The following is a 15,376-nucleotide window of genomic DNA, read 5'->3' as shown; positions in this document are numbered from 1 at the left end:
CAACGGTGTTCGGGGTGAAGTCTGTTGCTGGGGATATAAGCATTTTTAAAGAAGGGTTTTGGTACGGTGATGAAGTTGAAGCTGTTTTTGGGACCGCAGGGGATGCGTGTCGGTGGGTTCGGGGTTATCACCTCCTGGGTAACACGGAGCTGGTGTAAATGCGACCGCCTCCGTGTGGTGTAGTGGTTGGGGCGTCATAGGAGGCAGAGGGTCGCGGGTTCGATCGACTGCGTCATGCCAAAGACGTTAGAATATGGTGCTTGTTGGTCACCGCGCAGTAAATAAATTGTGGGTGCAGCAGGTTGGTCGGCTCGGAGTCGGTATGGTATTGATGCGGGTGGAATTGTTCGTATGGCTATGGAAAAAGCGGTAATGTCAGTGGGCTGGCGCTATGAGCCGGCTTGAAGTTTGGGCTGTTGCGAAGCGTAGCGTCGTCATGTGGGCGAAGTGTTCGCCGGCACTGAATTAAGCAATTTCATCTCACCTCACCTGTGCCATACAGCGCCTTGTATGCATACGTGAGTATACCTTAATGCTGACATCGGAGATGCACAGGCAACCAATAAGTTCATCAAGAGTGATATATGGTCTCTTCCGGACCTTGTGATCGATGCATTGCCGCGCGATCTGCACTCTCTGAACAAGATGAGAGACTGGGGCAGTCCACGAGTAGAGCTGGCTAGAAGTTGTCCTGCAGGTTGTTGGTGATTAGATGATGTTGAAGCCGGGAAAAGAACAGCACCAGTATCTTAGACACAGATAGCAAATTGGAAACCGGACGGTAGTTCTTCAGTGTCTAATCAGGATTCATCACGAGAAGGCCTGACGAGAGCGCAGAAGCTGGTGGAACTTCAGATTCCAGAAAGAAAGAAAGGGGTGAAGTTCGAAGCTTCGTAACAGCATTTACTGCCAAACACTGCTTAATCAAATAAATAAATGGCGGTCGAACTAAGCACGTAAGCAGCAGATTTTCAGGAGCAAATATACAGAACATCATTGAAAACGCACTACTTATAAAAGTTCCAAGATTATTAAAAGCACGTGTAAGGAATTGATATTTTCAGTGAATAATAACAGATGGACGACTATGGCAAGAAACAACAACACAGAAAAAGGTTAACTCATTCATTAAATGTTTCACTCAGCAGGATCAAACACACGTGGGTCAAATCGAAAAGTCAATATCGCGTGTGACCGCCACATTTGCATTGACACATGTAGTTCAGGGTCTCTTCATTGAGTCAACAAGCGTCCGAATAAAGTTCTTGGGGATGGCATTCCCGCACTTCTGCAGTAGTGCGGCCTTAAGTTCCCGGATGTTTCGCATCTGTAGTCGCCAGGCACGACCAATTTTATTACAAGTGCCCCATGGGAATACATCTGGCGACTGTGCTGGCCAGTGAAATAACTATGGATATTAATTTGCTGGATAGATACTGCATGGAAAGCCATTTGTGTGTGCCCGATACGTTATCCTGTTAGAAAAGTATGGACATCTTTGTGGTGACTGAAGACAGATACGATGTGATTCTGAATCTGCTCACGGTAATAAAGAGCGTGCTTTCTCCCTTGACGAACAAAAACAGTCTTGTGACTATAATTTATTCCACCTGGAGCGGCACTCCACCCAAAGGTCTGTCTGAACCACACTCGTCAACGCAACGATTCTACGTCTACACCGACGTAATCGGCCGTCGGCGTTACGGTAGATGAAGACGTGACTCGTCGGTGACTACCGCACCATGTCGTTGGTAGCAACCTTTACTGAAAATGCCTGCTGGCCATTGTATGCGCTCATTACGGACGTCGACGGCGGGCCCTGGCGTGTAGACGTGACGTCGCGTAGATCAGCGCCGATGACCCGGCGGCCTTGAACTGGTGCAGCGGTCACGCGGTCGGCGGTGTTCAATCACTGATATGGACAAGGTCAATGTGGCGATCCTGATGGGCGTCGTGGCACGTTGTTGTAAAGGGACATTGAAGGGTCACGGGTGCCTTTGCTGTCTGCTGATGTCATGAGCCACTAACGATGGTGGTGTTGGGTCGGTTGATGGGGCAATGTCGGCTGCTGGTTGCCGGCCTGATTCGTGCCTGGTGCACGTTCTCTTTCATTGGGGTGTTAACCTCGGCATCTCTGTCCTCGTTTCACGGTCGTTGGTGAGCAATGAGAATCGGTTCTCATGCGCATGGCAATGCGGTCCGGTGTGGTTCAGATGAGTCAGGCTTTTCATGGCGTGACGTGTTTGCGTTTTGGAATTGGGGTCATGCTGTGGACGGAGATTTTCAAAGGCATTGTTTCGGCTGGACGTACAGGGCTTCGTGGTTGCTTGTCATTTGAGTCGTTGTCGCTGGAGGCCGTCAGCGGTGAGAGGCGGACGATTTTTGGGCTGAGATTGCGTTTCAATGATGTTCAATTAATATATTAATGAGCCTGGACCAAGGTTCAGACGTTCAGTACTGATTGTATATTAGGATTGATTGATTGATTGATTGATTATAATAGATACCATGTGCTGAAAATAAGATGTAATAGGTTTTAGTGATTCTGTTTTTAAAATGTCTCCATGATGGCTGCGACGAATTTCACTCCTCAAAAATACCAGTCATTCGTCGTCATTCGTGACATCTCCTTAAAATATTTATGATATATTTGTTTGCAATTATTTCGTGACAAATACATATTAAACTTATGTTATATATGTCAGAATTTAATAGTCATACCAATATCAGGTAGGTGAGTAGTGAGTGGTGAATGAACATTACATTATGGCTAGAGTGAGAGTTGCGATACAGAACCGTTCCTCAAAAGCGATCGTAGCGCTAAGGTAATCGTAACTCCCATACTTTAACATAGACTTACGACTGTCGTAGCGCTACGATCGCTTTGAGGAACGGGTCCCAGGTCCCCGTTTCACAAAACTACCGTAGCGCTACATATTAGTCATTGAAATGTAATATGTGTATATTAGAAAAACCTGTCTTCAAAGGACAGTAATACAACTAGAATATCACAATTACAACTAAAACTAGTGTGGAAAGTTAAAACTAATAGCACTATTTGGACAATACAATATAAAAACTGGCTATAGATCGCCAACAACTGGAGGTAGATCACCAAACTAGGGACCATGGGGACTTACATTACGTTTGCTACCTGCATGGACTAGCTGGTTATATCATCCTTCCAGCCGCTGGCGATGGGAGGAAGATTAAACCGAAATTAAAGTAATTAAAATACTACATTTTAAAACAGCTAATTAGGGTCATCTTCCTTTTGAATGTTTCAGGACTTACGGACTCTCTCCAACAGGACAATAATTCTACCTTCACTTCAACCCCTTGAGGTGCAAGCCACTAACAATCTCAGTTACTAATTTAGAAGCTACCAGTAATAAAATATGCATCTATTAACCGATGTTTAACAAATCTAATTCTTTTTAAAATGCAATAATTAAATGAACTTATATTATTAAGGTCCTTCATGGTTCGTGATTTGAAACAAGGTACTCCATGTGATGGAATGCTGCTTACAGTCAAGTAAAGACATGTTTGACCGTGATTCTTTCATCACAAAGGGATACAAAACTCGGAGGATCCTCACCTTTCAATAGGTGCTCATGAGTATCTTGTGTGGCCAATGCGACATTGTCGCACTGACGACCCCTCTTCAAAATCTGGACTGACAACCCAAGTAGGTGTAACCGATATAGGGTTTATTTCATATTATCATTTATTTATACCTACTTGGGTGTCCCCTTCTTCTCCATCAGATTACGGATGTAGGTTCTAATGCTAGCTTTGGAATCAGAGTATGGGATCAGAAGTGAGTTGCCCTGTAGACTGATGAGTGCTGCCTTGGCGTAAAGATCAATACATTGTGTTCCCCAGAAATGCCAACGTGGCTGGGTAACCAACGAACATTGCTGTCGCATTGGCAAATGTAAACTCATTATGCTAATGACTCGAAGGAGATTCAAACCAACAGCAATCTTGTATGCATACGCCGAAGTCAGTAATGAGAAGTTGATTGGTGTAGCAAACTGATCAAATTAACAAACCAGCGCGGCTCTGCTTTCCGCCATTGACGGATGGGTTCAAAGGCAGATTAGTGATTTTGCAGGTTCACTGTCTGTGCTAATCAGACTGGAACTGAACCAGCGATTCGACTCATCGGGATTTGACTGTATTATGTTATTTTTAATTGATTTATATTCTTGTTTATGTTGTAATTCAGTACTTTCCAGGTGCTTAAACTTTGTCAATGTTAGGTCAGCCTGAGCCTCACCAGTTGCTAAGGAGGAGAAGAAAGAAGACGGGAAGGAGATATATTTTCCAGTTCAATGCCGGCAACAGAAATTAATGGTAGTCTGCACCAGAGGCGGAACAAGAGAAGATTTTTGTTTTTAAAACTCTCATAAAAGGGGATTGAAAACACAGTTAAATGCAGGATTGTTACTCGTTAGAATAGAGTTTTGTTATATACTGTAAAGGATAATTGATACGAACGCTGGTTAAGGGATGGCTCATCAGCCTCAACATAGAGACTATCAATAGAGGTTCTAAACGACCCAAGGCAAGAAATATTGAGCCTTGGGGTGGATGAATCCGGAAATGGTTTGAGGTTTGGCAGGAACCGCCGTATGCGATGAATTGCGTAGTCGGGTTTCGGTAGTCATTATGGGTGGAGGATTTGGCATGATCCTCCCCGCTTTGAGGTTGGATGCAACAAACGATCAGGGGCCTTCGGGTGCTGGCTGGGGTTTATTGTGAGGGCGAGTTAAGTAGATTGTCGAGAAATGGGCCAGAACGGCCTCCTTAGCAATGTTGATGGGGAGTGCCATTTAGAGACAGTTCTGGGTCTTTATGCGTATATATTTTCTACAAAGTGTGAACAATTAGTTTTGGACATGGAAAATTTAAAGCCGTTTTCAAAGACACCATTTATGTTACTTTATATAAGCTTAACTGCAATTGCCGTTCAATAGTATGCATATTTGTACCGACAAAGAGAAATATTAAAATCATCAGAAAATTGACCCATCGATTGAATCATTTAAAACCTTTGATAGGCTTCACGTTCTTGATACTAAACAATGTGACTGACAAAATACTGCCTTGCGGGACACCCTGATCCTGATTGTAATGGTCAGACGAAAAGGGTTGAACCCTCGGACTTGAAATTGCCTGTCATTTTGAAAAAGATCGAAAGGAATCGACACTGCATGTTGTTTGCATTGGTATGGCATTCTTGAACAAAAGATTTACAAAGCGCGCTAAATGATCGATAGTACTTCTGTTTTTGGAAACCACATTGTATATCATTATTAAGTTGTTGGAACCGGGTGCCAGGCAAGAGTCGATTATTTATCATGCGTTCCGTAATCTAAAAACACGCTGAATGATGAAATAGACATAATTAGGAAGAGATCCAGTATGATCACGATAAGTTTAAGGATAAGAACAAGTATAACATCACACCATAAAGGAAGAGAAGTTTCAGTTGTCCAGATGTCATCAAAAATAGCCATAAAATCTCTAGCTTATGATTCAGTAAAGTGCTTCAAAGTTGATAATGTATGTTATCAGCTCCTGAAGCAGCTATCCTAATTTTCCTAGTCCAGAAACGATTACAAGCTCATCAATATCGAAAAGTTTTCGTTGTAATCTTCCCCATTTTCTGAATTTAAATTGATGAATTTCTTTTTCTGGCTGTTTTGATATTTTTGGAATTCAGGTGCATAATTAGATAAGGAAGAATGTTTAGCCAACCCCTCACAAGTTTATTTGCAATATCTGATTTATTAGTCAATAATTGGTTTCCATCTTTCAGATGTTGAATACTAGTCTTAAATTATACCCTTGATTTTCTGGATCATATTCCCGCACCTTTGATATCGGCGCGCGTGCATAATTTAATTACCGATACATGGTTTCCTTAAGATTAGCGTTGCTTTGCTTGAAAGTACGTCGTGCTTTGCATTAAATTATAAATTTGTCTAAATTGTGGACCATAGGTTCAGTGAGAGCGGAAATAATGCTCCGGCTTTCTTCCGAGCCTTCCTAATATTTCATTCATTGTTAAACCATGGTTTCCTTACATGAGGAATTGCAGGACTTTGGGATACACTCAGCAGCTATGTTATTTGGTTCATCTGAAAACATTTTGGGGCATCAGGAATATCATTTTAAAAATCAGGTTTTTAGATTGGCACGACTGAGAGTTTCATATAAATTTGGTGTATATTAATTCCATCTTGATGATGGAGGAACATCAGCTGGATTCACAGGTTTTATTAATGTTGAAATGGTCACTTCCACAGAAGAGGGTCGTCGTGGACTAACCATTCAAATTCACTCAATAGGTTGGAGTCAGTAATAGACAAATCAAGAACTGAGTATGTTCCTGAAGATACGTATCTGAACCGTCATTATAAATGCATTAATCGTTGTTTCGGAAATAAAATCCTCAGTAATTTACCTTTGAGGTTTGTATTGGGTATACTAGAGCAGGTTGACATTTAAATCAAGGTAAAGGGAAGATTTCTAAACTGTCGATTACCACTCATTCATGCCCAATATTGTTTCTTGCTACGGTAGAAGTGTTCAAAGTTTCACTTTAAGCCAAAACATTTTGGTGTCGATATGCTATTTTCTATGTCTAACCGCTTTTCTTTAAAAGTAATCAAGTCGCTTTTGTTTACACTGCGTATATTCATTTCTTATCTGACAATATTCTTAAATGACCTCTTATCTTTCGATTTTCTAAACTTATTTAATAGCTTACACAAGGGTTTAGTTTAAGATTCTCACATTCACTATCATACCATTTTGTTTGATATTTTCTTCGATATTTTCCGCAGCTAAACAGAGAGCATTAGTGACATGTTTAATGCTGTCATCAATAATGATGCATTATCAACTGATTTATCAAGTAATGATTGAACATGATCGGAAAAACAGATTCTCTCTAATTATTTCAGCATTATCATTTTTCCCAGAAAGCAATATAGAGCATTATTTGGATTTGAAGTCACACCCGTCAGAATATCGACATGATCTGTCTTTACTGATAGTGTTATTGGTAAATGATGATCTGACTGGATACGAGATTGTATACACTAAACACATAACAAGGTCAAATAATATTGACCTTGATTTAATGTAATCGCAAATTCAGTATTGCCTATGTACGTAAAATCCTCAGTTTCTAGATCGCTGCCACATCGCCCGTTTATAATATGGATATTCAAAGGTAGAACATAGATCTAGAAAAGTTTACAAAATTGTTTAGGAGTTCTGTCGGCGGGAAAACGTTTTTAGGAAGTCAGTTAAAAGTCCCAATATGATTTTTTATTTTCTGTGTATTCATAATAAATCATCCTCTACAAAGTCCGGGTTTGTACCGGTTCGACATTAAAATCACCACCACAGAATATAAACATTTGGTACTTGAGGAAATAGCATCTAATAAAGAATCTTGAAATAAAGGTTATTCCATTTTACAATGTGGATATAGTTTATCGTACCATGCCGAGGCCTTTTTTGGTTTGAAGGCAATGCGATAATGCGGTTAAATAATAGAAAAACTGCATTCTCTGTTGTTTTGGCCATTTCAAATATTTATAGGAAACTGATCATATCAAGACTAATGTCCATATTATTCCCGAGCCTAGAGTTCACAAGGTCGGTGTTTGACACTTGCCGGAGTCATCTTTTTCTCGTTTCCGATTGGACAGATGAACCGTAAAGGCCCGTAGCGTGTCATGAGGCGACTAGCTTCGGGATCGGGTTCATCGGACTGGTTGATACGTGATAAATGGAAATGTCGTGGATGGTAGGTCGAGTTGGGTGGGGTGTTGGTGGAGGAAGTAAAGCGTTGCTGTGTGGTGGTCGGATTAGGACAATTCCCGCGGGACGTTTCGCGGGACAATTTCCGCGGTTGTTCGCTTATATTGGTGAGACAGTTTTCGAGCTGGAAATGTTGAGAATATTGACAGTTGTGTACGAAATGATAAAATATTGAGGTTGCGACGTTAAGGGGTATGAAGCCTGCGATCGCGGATCAAAAGTGCAATAGTTTGTGCGGGTTTATTCCACTCGAGCGGCTTTTGAGACCGAACAGTCAAGAGCGGGTGAGTTATTACGCTCAAAGTGTAACGAAATATCTTCATTGCTGGTTCAGTGCCGATACGCCGAGCTTATTGTGTGTGTGTGTGTATATATATATAGAGATGCATATGATGTTTGGTGGCATTTTAGAAGGATGGTTAGTAATAAGAAAGTAAAGATTCTTTATGGATAACAGCTTTTTGTGTATATTATGCGACGTTTCGGTATGGATTTTTATACCGTTGTCAAGCAAGTGTAACAACGGTATAAATTCATTCCATAAAGAAATATTATATAGAGATGTTGGGTTTTGCTAAATACATGCTCTCTTCATTTGCGTTCGATCAATCAATAAATACTGAAGTGGTGAATTCTGCGTAGCTGGAGACTGTCGTTCGTCCACGCACAAAGCTCAGGACTTGAAACTGACAATCTGGGTTTGCACCGGTTTCCATCGATCCAACCATCGAGAAAAATGGATTCAGTTTATTTGCAACCCACAGACTGTATGCCACCTGCCTGTCTGTGTTATTACATAATGTGACAGAGACAGAACACAGGTACACCAGCCATAAATCCAATGTGTTTTGTTTGCATGGTGTATAATATGAAGGTGTTAAGTTAAGGAATGTTTGCATATTGTCATTAGCGAACCAGGCCGGCTTAGACGCATAAGCGTCAACAAACATACACTGATTTGTCTCTGACGAAGACCTTATCACAATCAACATGCTTTCTATGTTTCCCCAGCGCTGGGGTAGAAATTAGGAGAATCGTTTGAACTCCGATTTCGCAGGGTTTTCATAAGGTGTTTAACTTTATAAGTTAAATTTTCATTTTTGATAATTTGTTATTGTAAGTCCATACCGAAAGGTATCCAGAATCTGAGATTGTGTTTTATTGTTGCATGTGACCTTTAAAAATCACCAGAAGCCCTCGTACATTGTTTTATATTTTACTTTGTTCTTTTTACCTAATATTGTTTTAAAATTACCTCTGATACAACTAAAGAAGAAACATATTCATTAAAACGTGTTATCATGTACTTAATACAACTGTTACCTACTGAATTATAATTTTCTAAATAAAGGTTTAAGAATGACAAATAGGAATTACTTTATTGAATACACAAATAAAATAATCTTTTCGAAACTGTTAATCAAAGGTACAAAAATTACTAAAATGTTCTCCAGAGCTGAACATTGGTTGTCATGCAGTTGTGATTTGATATGAATTAGCTGAGGAAATAAAGATACTGGAATGACAAAAAGTCAGGCTAAAATATCCCCAGAGATGTGAAATATAAGCCCAATGTTAAAGATTAAGTTCGTGGTTACACACCAAATATAATATTATTATGTCTTTCCGGTGGCATTTTAGAAGTTGTACATTGATGTCAAGATATTTTTATGGATTCAAACTTCATTTTCTCTCGACGTTTCAGAGAGGCCGTTCGGTCTTGTCGGGTGGTGGAAACGTCGTGAGGAGAAGTGGCAAAACGTTAATCTATCGAATATATTGTTTTAGACTCGTAGCGATTGTATTGTTCTGCGTGATATCCACTTAACAAGCCCTTGATCGTCGAAATACATTCAGTTGGACCTGGGTGTCAACGGCATACGCGTGTATTTGAATCTCTCTGCCGTTAATCGCATGCTCCTTTTAAAGGCTTCATATTAGGAGGCAAAGTCACTGTTGGCTACGTTCTTTGGACTTTCGGCGTACCGATATGTTTTTCGTGATTTTTGAAGCGATGACATATTATGAAGCAGTTTGAAGTGCTGGGGTTATTTTTGTCACGGCGCCGCGCTCGTTTAAGCGTGTTTAGGTTGGTTTGATGCGTTTTTCGCGCATGGCTTGAGCGTCGAGGACGGGGACGAGGGTGGCTGGCGGAGGTTGCGAGAGGGCGTGTTGACGGGTAGTTTAAGGCGTATGGAAATGGCACAGTCGGTTCGCATGCGGTTTTGATGAACGTCATTATAATACCGTTCGTCGTATGTAAAGGCATCTACCTGTAAATGATACGATCTCTTCCACAATCTCATGTACATTTTCTGTCAGCTTCGTATAGCAATGATGTCTGTAAAGGATAATGAACATGAGTTGTGCACCTCTTGTTTTACTTTCCGCTTACGTTGTTCTATATGTTCATGTTTTTGTAGGAAACAAAGATGGCATTACTACTACATTCTTAAACGTCACCACTCGCCATTTCCATGATGCACCATATGAGCGGCAATACGACCAACCAATCCAGAATATGCGCATGAAAAGTGGAGTGCGTTGGCTTTGATGAAACTAATCCCGAATATATATATTTTTATGTATTTGTTGGCAAAAATCATGAAAACTATATATCGTCATGAGTGAAAGTACACAGAACAAAAGATAACAGACTTGTGTCGTCTAATCTTGAAGTTTTAAATGAGGATAATGTCGCGAACGGTGAGAGATTCAAATATTGCTTGTTTACACAACGGCTAAATGGGTCCAGTAGATACCATTTCTGACGGCTTTCTTGCAGGTTTGATTTAGAGTGTACGACGCTTTCCAACAGTTTAGGAAATAAAGGTTATAAATAGCTGCGGGATTCAAAACAATATATTTATATATGAATAAACAACTTAAAAATTTAACATTGGGCTTATATTTTGCATATCTATAGGATTTTTCAGTTTGACGTTTCTCTGGGGTCATGCATATTTTTTCAGCGTATTCATTTGAAAATTCATACTACCATCGGTATTGCAGCAAGGTCCACGAATGTTCGAGGTTTGAGAAGATTTTGAAGTCATTTTTAAGCATCTTGCGGGGATTTAATGTAGCTGGAAAAAAGATTATTATGTTGCATATTCAATCAAACAGATGCCATTTGTGATTCTTAGAACCCTATATAGACAATAATACGAAGTGCTTCAGTGATAATGCAAGGACAACTGAATCAAACAGGAATAGAGTTATCGTTCTTGTCTGTCCACGAATCCAAAGTACTGGGAAGAGAATGAGCAAAAGGTCAAACCGGAGAGGTTCTTGGACGAAAATATAAGCAAAATCAAGGAAATCGATGTTTTATTCTATTTTCTATTGGTAACTTTTCATTTAACACATTATATTAAACATGGTTGGGTCGTGTTGCTGGAGCCGACCTGATGCGTGCGTTTCCTTATTGCAGTTTGTATCAAGACTGAGATAACTCAATGTATTTTCATGGAAGTCGTCAAACAAACGTTGTTGAAGTTGAAGGAAAATACGAGTTATCGAATACCGTTCGAGTTATCGAGATACGAGACAACCAGGAAAGGTTGGGCAAACCGTGACTTTGACGCAAAAGTTCAAAGATGTTTTACCGATAATGGAAATATTAACCACATAAATATAACCGTGTTTATAAAAATTCCATGTCTGCTTTCCTGATTTCTTACCTATTCTCTGGGTGTTTTGACCACGTGTTAACAAATATCTGGCTGGAGTGAGTGTTGAATAGTTAAGATTTCCCGAGTCACATCAAAGCAATGCTTCAATATATAATGACATAAGTTGCATTATGGCATAAAATTGAGAATATAAAACATGTGGACAAATCAAAATTAAATAAACATTACAGTTTAACATTATTCCAAAGTCACAGGCCACACTCATTATGGTAGGAATACTGATACATTTGGCAACAACATATGTAATGATTCTGGGTGGTTTTGTTGTTGAACTCTGCACTCAACTTAATATTCCTTCATTTTGCGGCAGTCTGTGAATAATGGATCCTGAATCAGAACGTGGTGACCACTATTTAAGAGCGTAGTCGTAATTGGGATACGATGGCATTTGTTTATAAGTCAGGATCGTTGGCGATCGGGGCATTCCTGTTCGTAAGGCCGGGACAAAGGGCCGAGATTGCCTGAGTCAAAGGCCGATGGAAAAAGTCAAAGAGACCGGTGAAGATCAAAGGGCGGCAAAAGTCCAAGACGGGGTTGAGAGGTCGATGGACGGAAGAGTTTGGGGTTGTTTGTTGACACGTATGGCGTAATGTCTGGCGTAACGTGTGGAGCGTATTGGCCCGGGTTTTCGTACGTGATGATACGTAGATTTGAAATCAGCGCAGGTTCACATGGTGTAGAGGTAATGGTGTGGCGGATTTTGCGGGTTCGTTTCGTTCATAGTTCGCGCCAGTTTTAAGCCAGTTTTCTTGATTCTTTTGGCTTCGTTTCGTTTTAGCGTTTAGCTGCCGTGGTGACGCGCTGTTCGTTTCGTTTGTTCAGGCGCAGCGGGATGCCTTCTGGAACGCATTTGTCCGGTGGCGCGGTTGGAGCGGGCCTCTTTTTATCAGCCGCCGGCGGCGAGATTTCAGCCTGGTCGGTGGGCTTCTTCTCGAATCTTTGTCAGGTTTCCATCATGGAGGAACGGGCGTGGTGGCGGGGCTGACAATATTTTATGGACCGGAGGCTGGAATCAGCTTATACGGTCAGGTTGATCCGGATGTCGCACATTCGTCCGGCGATGACGACACAAAAGATTCGAAATGATTTGTTTGCATAGTATGTTGTTGTGATTGATATTATCGATTTTTGATGTTGAAAGTATCGAACTTGATCGTTTTCGAGTTCGTGGTAACTATGCATGCCTCCAGCAACGGTGCGGACTGACTGGTTGGTACGCAGCTGACCGCTGATGACACCGCCAACTGACCACTGTGGCCTGCCGCACCAGCAATTGACTCATCGCCGATAAACCAAAACGGTCGCGAGATCAGCCGGCACTTGGGCGATAAACAAATGTTAACTGACGGAAGACCAGTCTGATGAGTGCCGCTGGAAAAGGTAAAACCATCAGCTTCCTGATGAATTGTAAACTGCATTGTTCTCGCGATACGCTCATAGAAAGAATATGAGTATAGAAATATGAATAACAAGAATAAAGGAACAGAAAGATGACTTTGAAAAATTGTGGCTATATGAATATAATTATATACGAATGAATAAGATATGTTACCAGAAGTCCATGTTCCATAGCAATATCATAGATGCTTGTGTAAGTTAAACCACAACCTCATAACTGACATCAGGGAAGAGTCGATCAAATACCTTCAATAGCTGGCAGCTCAAGAAATCCATCATAATACATCGGACTTAGAATTGGACAGAATTAGGACATGCAACATCTTTCGTATGGCTTTCACATAGTCGATGGTCCTGCTACGCGACACGAGATAAAGCAATCATCTTCATCTGCTGGAAGCGGCCTTCAGATATCATGTACAGAGAGTAGTTGATAGAAGGGACTTTTCGGCCCTTTGTCCTCAGCCCTTTCACGACTACAACCAAGGACGATCATTACGACAAGCATGGAGTTGCGAATCTATTCTAACCCGAGATCTTTCACTCCGGCAGCGTGTTTGTTTGTTGTTGTAGTGGATATTTACTCAACGGACTGTTATTTTTAGTCAACTTCGTTCCGAAATACAAAGCATTGTTCTCATAACAAGTTGATTGTCAGGACTGTTGTTTTGATACCATCAATCCGTAATTGAGAGAGAGTCAGTTATAAAAGCAAACTTTGGAGAAGTAGTCGGATTATGGACAAAACCGGATTACGTATCGGATTTTGATAGATTCCTTTTTTACCCAAAGTCGGCGTTTATGCAAGTTTGCTGAACGGCCTGCTCTGATCTGCCAGCCGTTAAGCACGACGACGAAGCGTTTATCCTGGTACATCGAGAAACACACCGTAGCGCGATGTCGGGTTACACTATTTCCGCCGGGACGGGCACGACGAAGGTATGTTTTGACAATTCAGATGGTTTAGACATAATTTTGTTTGTCCGGCGAAATCAGGTTGGTAAAGGAAGCAATGGTAGCGCCCTTGCCTTTGCTCGTTCGTTATGCCTGCCATTATTTTGCTGGAACAAACCAATTTCGATGCCATTCTTTCTCTGCATCAACTATACCGGACATTTTTGTGCGACTGGTATATCGGATATGGGAACGTTGGGTGCATTTGACGGTTTAGCATTTCGTCGTACGCGGACGCTATTCATACTGACGTTTGTTGATTAAGGCGACGCGGCGAACGACAGACATTGAAGGCGGATTGTTATTCGAAGTTACGGTACCAGGATTTGTGCGCTTCGCAGGATTCGAGGTTGAACCGGTGGCAGGAAGGTGCCGCAAAGAACGATTGTGGTGTAAGAGTGCGGGGTTTACAGTAGCGATTGGCGTTGCTCGCGAGGGTGGGGTTGCGGTGGCGGTATGGGAGGTGCGGGGTTCACCAAGAACGATTTGGTAGCTGGCGTGAACAGGGTTCGAGATGGCCAATAGGATGGTGCCCGTGGCAGTTGTTCTCGCCAGAAGCGGCACCTTTGCCAGAGGACAAAGTTATAGTAAACATCCGCATATTGTACTGGCGTGTTCTAGAAGTTTGGTACCGGTCCGAAGGGTATAACCGATGGCTCGCGAAGTTCTAACTTCTTATAAACTGATGTCAAATCCTGAAATGAAGAGTAAATAAAGTATTCCTAAAGTTTAAAATTATGTTCGAAAGCAATCTAGTGAAGAGTTCAAAGCTGTTTAGAGATTTAAGCCGAAGATGTATGGTATAGTGAATGGCTTCCGATTCGCCAATCTCGCCAGTATTCTTCTCATGAAAGAGTAAAATACCTCATTCCGAATATAATAACAGAAAGTAAATATAATGAACCCTAAAATTTTACAGCAGTGGTACATCATTCCATATTAACATATAAGAACCATTCAATGAATATTAAATATGGCTCTTTCACCCAACAAAATTTATATTTCCGGAGGACATGTTTTTGAAACTAATCAGCAGATCAAAGACTGAAGTTTACTTAAACAAATTGTTTTCATTAAATCCGAACGGGAAACAAATGACAGAAATATGCGATTAAAGAATAATTTAACAATCGATGTGTGTCTATCGAATGGATTTTAATGACTTCCGCCGATAAATGCGCAGTACAAAAATACAAGGAATTGCTTGGGTGGTTCCACTTTGGTTTCGGTTATGTATCACCTATTTACCTCGTAAAACGAACTTTATCTGGGGTCATTTTCTTATCAGGTGATAAAGAGAGACTAAAACTTCTTCGGGTTTATATTATTTCATATAACTATACCTCATTTGGAAATGAAACTTCAAATAAGACAATTCAAGGAAAAAACTATTCAATAGGTTGCAGCCGTTGGTGGCAGCTTCGAATATCGCCATGCGGCCGTGTTAACGCTTTTGCCGAAAACGATTATTACGGGCGGTG

Source organism: Haliotis rubra, unplaced genomic scaffold, assembly GCF_003918875.1.
Source record: "Haliotis rubra isolate DU_JTF1 unplaced genomic scaffold, ASM391887v1 Scf1478, whole genome shotgun sequence".
In the NCBI taxonomy this organism is placed as follows: domain Eukaryota; kingdom Metazoa; phylum Mollusca; class Gastropoda; order Lepetellida; family Haliotidae; genus Haliotis; species Haliotis rubra.
The sequence above is the reverse complement of the archived record's forward strand: the minus strand, read 5'-3'. Positions refer to the sequence as shown.